The sequence below is a fragment of the Pollachius pollachius genome (genome assembly GCF_949987615.1).
Source record: "Pollachius pollachius genome assembly, chromosome: 3".
Taxonomy (NCBI): Eukaryota; Metazoa; Chordata; class Actinopteri; order Gadiformes; family Gadidae; genus Pollachius; species Pollachius pollachius.
In genome coordinates, this window is record NC_136936.1 from 13,048,218 (window position 1) to 13,056,965 (window position 8,748).

The window sequence follows — 8,748 nt, forward strand, 5'->3', positions numbered from 1 at the left end:
AAATCACTATTTGAGAGCATACATAACCACGGATAATCAGTTTGAAAAAAACAAAAACACACACACAATGACAATAAAACAAATGACTCATCAAATGGCAAATGGTAGTGGTGACTACTACAACCTTCGCTAAACATTTGTGTCTGTTGGTTCAAGGACTGTCACGACTTGATCAAACATCTGATGACATGTGGTTCCCTGTTCATCCTTGTGTGGTCCCCTATATACGTGTGTGAGGTAAGGGGATGTCCTCTCCAACCACATGACTCAACAATGAACAATCAGCACTGACATCCTTGTGATGGGTCACCTGCCTCGCGGCGCCCCTCTTGTTGATGACGCGCCATTGTTTCATGTCGATTGACTCATGCTATCTCTCGAGATTACTCATGGTATCGGTGCAGCTCCCCGATTCCAATCAAGCCCCCCGATTTGGGATTTCCTAATGTCAAACATTTCGTGTCCGATTGCCAGAATCACACTGCCTCAAGTGAGCATTCAATAGGAGAGCCTTTGTAACGCTTGTGAAATGGAATCCGGAGATAAGCACTGAGGTGGAATTCACTTGGTATTATGTTTACCAGTTTTGCTCGTTTTGCTGACTTGGGCTCTGACTGTTTTTTTTCCGGGGCTGTGTCTGAGGGTTTATAGATTTTGCACTGAGCTCCGGTACAAAAGGTTCCTGTGGGTCAGAGCAGAACGGGATAAGTCCCCCAACACCGAGCGCGGTTCAGTGGATGATTCAGTTCACACTTGGCTTCCAATGACACTGAAGCGCTTATTATAAACATATTCTCAAATCTCGTTTCTTTTTCAGAGAAAACAATTCAATGTTTTAACTGTTGCATCTTACATCTCATGGTGCGGATGTGGGTAAATCAACCCTGGATGTAAAACGTCCGGAGTCAAACGTCCCGTGGGAGCTTCCTAGTGACATGCCACTGAGTGCATTATTCAGAGCACAGTTTGGTGTGGCGGCCAGGTAGCGCTGCGAAGGGTTCTGCCTCTGAAACAAAGGGCGGGGCCTCCTGAAGCACCACCAGACCCCCCTCCTCTGCACAAGGGGCCCACAGGAGGACGGCCTCCAGGGAGATGGGGGGGGGGGGTACACCGGCGAGAGGAGACGGACAGCGGTTGGATGCGGCACAAAGACACTCCAGCAGCAGCCTGCCGCTCAGCGTGGCTGTGGAGCGGCTCAGACATCGCACACTCCCTGATGCCCTGCCCCGTCCTGGGGCCGCGAGACGGAAGCCGCAGCGGGATTCATTTGAGGGCTCCAGCAGAGACGATGAGTTCCACACAGCGACTTGTCAAACTAAACTGTGTTTGTGTTTGTGTGTGTGTGTGTGTGTGTGTGCATATGGATTTGTGTGTCTGTGAAAGAATCTATGTATGTTACTGTCTCTGTGTGTGCATGTGCTTGCGCCATGATCGTGTTTTGACTCCAATCAGAAGAGCCACAATAAGCGAAACAGAGAGGGAAACAAAGGGACGGCAGGCGCCTAGACATGACAGAGCGCACCCGAGACAGAAGCAGAATCAGCGGCCGACGGAATGACAGTGGACGCGGCGGTGGGATGACAGCAGACGCGGCGACGGGAGGCCGCCGGCTAACGTTCGCTGTCATCCGGCTGTCGCGTTGCACTGCCTGATAATTGAAGAGAGAGAGGATCACGCAATGGCACGAGCCGCCGAGAATTGGGCTCTACTGAACGCCGTGGGTTCCAAAGACCCAGGAAGGCCCTGACAACTAAACGCCGGCGGCATTGAGGAGCTAGACCGATCCACAGCGGGGAAACGCCACTTCTACTCAGTACTGTGTGTACTATGAGCTCTTCAACTGGCGCTCATTAACGTCCCAAAAAGGATTCAGAGCTCGGCTGTACCCTGAATGTTAATGGGGCCCACCACAAGGTCAACGGGCCTAGTGAGGATAGTGACATTTACTAAACAGCCACTCGTAGGTGAGCATGTTTGGATGTGTCCCGGTTGATGGTGTGTGGACACTATACCCTGGTTGTAAGTAGAGTTTAAGTCACACACCCCAGAAGGGCTTTTAGAGTAAAGTGCCACCAGGCAAGAGGGACCTCTTTGCCACTTGCCACTTTTCGTCGCAGTTTGTTTGAATGTGTGCGTCTTCATTTGGTTGTGAGCACACGGATGGATGCGCTTGACAGATCGATCTCCATTACTGGTGAGAAATTTTGAATTTACAGTACCACACACGCACACACACACTTTTTTTTTCTGATAGTTACAGTTATAGAAAATCTGTGTCCACTGGGAATACTTCAGCATCTGTGCAACGTATAGCTGAACTTATAGCTGAGTAACAAACACACACACACACACACACACCTACGCACACACACACACACACACACACACACACACACACACACACACACACACACACACACACACACAAACTCCTACTCACTCACAAACACATACAGAGCGAGAGAGAGTTACTCCCCCCCTTTAAAACATTCATTGGGGAAATCACATATTGACACCTCTTCCCTTGGCTGCTCTTTCATCCACTTTCTCCTCTCTCTTTTCATTCTCTGCCTTTTATTCTCTCCAACATTCATTCCAGCCTTCATCTATTAGCTTAACAGCCAGACCCCAATCCCAACCTGCTCTTTTTCAACACAATGCATTCAGTACATTCCCCAATCTCCATGTGTCAGCCCTGTATCTGTCTGTTTTTATATATGTGTATTTGTAAAGCTTTGTTAGATCTCTCTATCTTTCTTTCTTTCTTCTATCTTTCTATCAAAAAAAAGAAGACCATCTCTCGTCTCCATGTTGTGGCACTAAAAGCATTTTCTTTGCATCCAGAATTGTATGTACTTAAATTCTTCTTGCACTTTTTGGGGTACATCTTAATTGCTGAATGCACTTACTATAAGTGGCTTTGGAAAAAAGTCTGCTAAATAAATGCGATCTAATGTAATGTACTGTAATGCAATCTATCTATCCATCCATCCATCGTTGTGAGTAGGCTATCCATCTATCTATCCATCTATCTATCTTTCCATCTTTCCATCTCTCCAGCCGTCCATCTATCCATCCCTCCGTCTCTCCGTCCATCCACCCATCTGGCCCTCGTCTCTCCCGTACTCTCCGTTGCTTGGCTGGCGTCCTCTTCTGCCTGGTTGAGAATCTATCTATTAGTCATAGCATATCTGCCTCTGCACTCCAGTGCTTATCTAACGTGGCCTCGCTCACACCGGGCCACTGCAGTGATACCAGATGACCACCACACCATCTACTCATTCTTTTTATAACAGGAGCGTGGGCAGCCACACACACTCACCCAAAGTTTTTCTGATTTTGAGGATTAACGCAATTGTGCACTGCAGGGAACAAAAAGAGGACATGGTTGATACAGTGTTTTTTTGTGAAGCTTGTGGGCTAGCTTACGCAACCATCTTTCCCCCCCCCTCTATTGACAAAACCTGTGTGAGTGTGTGTGAAAAGAAAGCAACGGCAAAGGAAAAGATTAGACCTAGAGAGTTATGGGGCTGATTATCAATACCATTTTGGAATTACAGCTAAATCAGCAAAGCAAAATGGAAGCTAGGCTGAAGACAAGCATGAGGGAAGGCTCGAGACCTTCAGTGATCTGAATGATAGGTGTTGGGTATCGATCGAAAAGACTGAATGGGAGATATTCTCTCCCTTTCACACTTCCACTTAAAACTGTTTTTCTCTCCGTCGTGTCCCAGTGTACATTCTGAAAAGCATAAGTAGTGCAGAACTGCTACGTCAACCTACCTGGTCTTGTTTTTTCCACCTCTGCATGTTTTTCCTTGAGATATGATTAATCTTTGGCACAAAATGGCTTCGGTCAAGCCAAACAATAAAAAGTCTTTCATCACAAATAAGTGTACACTATTGTTCTGTCAGGGCACACACACACACGCACACACAGACATATACGCACACACACACACACACACACACACACACACACACGCACACACACACACACACACACACACACAGACACTCACACTCACGCACAGTTTGCTCAGCACAGGGATACACTTGAGATAGAATTCAGCAGCCCTGAATTATACAATCCATTAATCAAAACAAAACCATGACATATGCTTGGTGTGCTCAGTAAGCCCTCTCACGAACGCACACCCACACCCCCACAGACCCACCCACACACCCAAACACACCCATTGAAGGTGACCTTGTGTCATGTGTCATGGTCATTTATCTGGATAGGTGAGTCAGTGTGGGGACAGACGCTGTTCCTTCATCCAACGCTAGTTATTCACCCTTTCCCCTCACAAGGGATTGTTTGAATCGACATTATTCAGATGATGTTGGCTTTGGATCCAGAAGAACACCCCCCCGCACACGCACACACACACACACACACACACACACGCACACACATACACGCACACACATACACACACGCATGCACACACAAACACATGAACACACACACGTACACAAGCACATACACACACACGCACACACCTACACACACATGCACACATACACACACACATGCACGCACACACAAACACACACAAACACACACACACAAACAAACATACACAAATCTCAACCCACTCAACCAAAACTGGTTCCTGGTGCTGGAACACGTTCAGCAAAGATATCAGATAACAACAAGTTGACCAAAAGCCTCATGGCTACTTTTTTCATAGCACAACAACTTCTGCATTAAGTGCCTTGTCTTGATTCGGATGACAGCCAGGAGTGGTTGATGCTGTGCCAAGTGTGCACAAGATTTATCACACATGTGAGGACAGCCATCAGGGGCAGAGGAGGAGTTGGATGAGGGAATGAGAACACAACATTTGAATAAACACGGAGTGAGACAACCTGGTTATGGAGATTTCTAAGCCAAAATGGTTGAACCACAGCACTCTGGCCCTGTAATGCTATCCCTGCCTTGAGCAGATCAGGGCATATATGGCACTGGGAGCACACAAACACTACATTTGCAGAATCCCACACGCATAACATACACGGTTGCACGCAGAAGTGCATACGAAAGAATAGACCTTTATTCACCACCCAAACACAAAATGAGTAAGCACATGAACAACATCAAATTTGAATGATATTTGAATGGCCCCCTATGTCGCACTTTTGGGGGGCAATCTTTGCATTATGAAACCCCCCCAAAAACATTAAAAATAGGTGCATTGCCATTAAGGCCCATCCATCTGCGACACCTTGTGCTGCATTAAATCAAACACACCTGCCACACACACACACACACACACACACAGACAAAACACACAGACACTCACAAAGCAAGGAAATGTGGTCCAGCTGTTACAAAATAAAAAACAACCACCGACGCCAGCAACCTCCCACCCTGGAAACATAAGACGCATGCTCACCGGCACCATGCTTGGCAACGAGCCCCCGTCGTTTCAAGGCGGCGGTGCTTTACAGTATAACCGGCGCACCCGTCCACGGTTCGGAGCGCGCGCGGCGGAGCAGCGTGCCAGCTGCGCACACGTCAGCGAGGCTTAGGGATTAGGAGGGATGGAGACAGCTGTGCCGCTCGACGACGAGGGATGGGGAGTGGCGACGGAACAGATGAGTGCCGTGGCCGGCTGGGTGTGTGTCAGGGGTGGGGGGGGAGGGGGGGGGGGGGGGGGGGGAGGTTGGTGTGAGGAGGGCAATGGGGGGGGGGGGGGGAGGGGGGGAGGGTATCATCATGGGCTATTAAGCACACCCCGCCCCGCAAGTGTCAGTGCTGATTAAAGAGGGGCACTCACTCACTCAGGCAAACTTGCAGAAGCACGCACACACACACATTCACACACACACACACACACACACACACACACACACACACACACACACACACACACACACACACAGGCGCGCCCACACTCACTCATGAAGGAGCCCACAAGGACGGACATGAGAACAGGCAGGTCGTTTTGTGTGGACAAACATGTCGTTTTTAGGCCCATATTTCTTCCGGATACAGTGAGTTAGACAGGAAGGAATGGAAGAGAGGGGAGGACATGGAGCGAATGAACAGTGGCAGGATTCAACCCCGGGTTGCTGCCTTACGCCTGAGCCTTAATGGTACGCGCTCTACCCCGGTGAGCCAACGGGGCGCCCCCGGGCCTGTATTCCCTTTAAAGCAGATCTTCAATGGCTGGCTGAAACACTGGCTCTGGCGGCGGAATGCAGTTAAACAGGTCTTTCAACAACATGACCCAACAGCGGGAGGCACGCACGCCTGCGCTTGTGAAAGACTGCACCATCGCAGCACTAAATCTGGAACACTAGGAATCGGTCCAGGTTACACGCATACACGCACGCATATGCACACACACACACGTGCGCACACACACACACGCACACACACAGCCAGTAGTAATTATGAGAGAGCACTGCTGAAATGGCTGCCTGTCATTCACTAGATGGGATTGTATTGGCAAATCCATTCAAACACAGAACAGATACACACAGCCATCGTTCCTCTGTGTTAGACGTCAGATAAACCAGGGGGAAATCACTGTGCTCTCCTGTGTTCACATCATGTCTCTCTTTGGAGAGTGAATGTTTATAAAGTGTGCATGTTTGTTATACTGAATATTTTGTGTTTGTGAGTAAATATTTCAGAATTAACTCTAAATATTTGTATATGAACGCAAACATGACACACCAGTTGCGTAGCGGTGCGTGCCGTGTGCGTGTAGAGTTAAGTGGATCAGAGGAGAACACGTCCACATGGCAGCAAATCAAACATCTTTTTATCTTGCTGCCAACAACATTAAATCCCTCTGCGATACAACCCCTAGGCACACACACACACACACACACACACACACACACACACACACACTCTCTCTTTCTTTACTTACAATTACAAACGCACACACGCATGCATACACAGACATAGACACACACACAAACCCCCCCAACACACACACACATACACACACGCATACACACAATCACTCACACCACCAGTTACAAATACTCAAGGCTGATTTATAGTGGCTGCGTCTGCGACAGAAACCACAAGGGGATGCTTGCTCAAGCAATATATAGCGCTAAAGTGATAGCGCAGGCTCGTGATGGGCGCCATACACTGCTTCTCCACTGGCCCTGCGAGTAAGCCAAGGGATTTCCGTAGCGATGCACCCGTCAACACTGCAACACTGTCCTAAATGGTGTGACTTTCGGTGCAAATCAATTTCTCAATTGGTTCCCACAAAGTCTGTTTTTCAGTTAGCCCTTCAACACTTATAATAATTATTCATAAATATGTGAATGGTGTTGCTCTCAACGTTTCCGTTCCGCATTTCTGTGACCTGACATGGAATGAAGGGAAATGAGCGTGTCAAGTACTGTGTCGCTCTGGTATGCGATGGTCGCGTCACAGATTGACCCGGCGTTCTGTTTATACACCCAATGTTTAGGGCGGGACCAGCGCAGCATCTACATGACAAAAGGGCCGAGAGAGAGCGGTGTTTGTGCTCGCTGGGAAGTGGTGCATGTCACGCAGAGGTCAGCGTCACCCTGACGTATGTCAAGTATAAAACTAGAGGGGCCGCGTTCGTTTCACCACGCGCAACACAACGCAAGGGGTCTCGCGGGGGCCAATAGCAGTGGAACAATACATATTGGGTTACACCTAGGAAGTGGAAAAGCATATTGATGTAAAAGATGTTTATCTCATCGCCTCAAGTCAAAAACAATGCAGTACAGCTAAACGCTTTAAACACTTGGAATATACGCACACACATGCTTATCTTTCGCTTATACGCTCACACGCTGACCCACACTCACAGGCATATGCAGGCACAAACACGCGCACACACACGCACGGACACACACGCACAAACACACACAAACACAAACGCACACACAAATTCATAAACTCAGAGCGACAACAGCAGACAGCCATCTGCCATTCAAGCATAAATGCCACTGTCTTTAATTTCCTCTCTCTTTCATGTTTATAGCCGTTTCATGTTTTATCGTTCCATCTTTTATCTGAGTCGCCGCAATTGCACGCACAGGCACACATGGACACCCTGATCCACAAACACACACGCACACCCAGACAAACACACACACACACATAAACAAGGACATCCCAGACACAAACACACACACACTCGAGCAGACCCAGACACACACAAACACACAGGCACCGGGCAAAGGATAAATATGTCATCGAGTTAATCAACAGAGGTAGATCGGTAGTGTGGGGAGTGGAGCGAAGTGGGGGGTAAAACTTACCTCTGCAGGGAAACAGTTCATTACCTCTAAATAAAAGTCTCATGGACAACCTCGTGGAGAGGAAGGGAAATAGAGGGCACATGAGCGACCGAAAGGTGCCAAAAGTGGAGCGGGGGAAAAAAGGCAAAAGGAAGAAGAAATGCTAGAAACTATAAACAACAGAGAGGAGGAGGAGAAAGGAAGAGAGAGCAGGAGATGAGAGGAGAAGAAGGGGGGGGGGGGGGGGGGGTAACTAGCCGTTTTATAGCAAAGAGAATAATGAAAGAGAAAAAAGGAGAAATTGCCAGAAATAAACAACAAGAGGGAGGGATGAGAAGGAGGTGTGCAGGTACAACTGTCTCTTGCCAGATGGATTAGACAACAGGAGAAGAGAGTAACACAGAAAGAAGAGAGGGGAGGAAAATAGAAGAGACCAGAGGAGGAAAAGCCGAGAAGAAAGGGAGAAAGAGAAGAGAATAGAGAAGAGAATAG

At 48.2% G+C, this 8,748-nt stretch overlaps 1 protein-coding gene across 2 annotated transcripts in view; it reads right to left on the reverse strand.

Annotated features, from left to right (window-relative positions):
- pde2a (phosphodiesterase 2A) overlaps nt 1-8,748 on the reverse strand; it is a 115,905-nt gene that overhangs the window by 71,485 nt on the left and 35,672 nt on the right. The gene's annotated exons all lie outside the window — the stretch shown is intronic.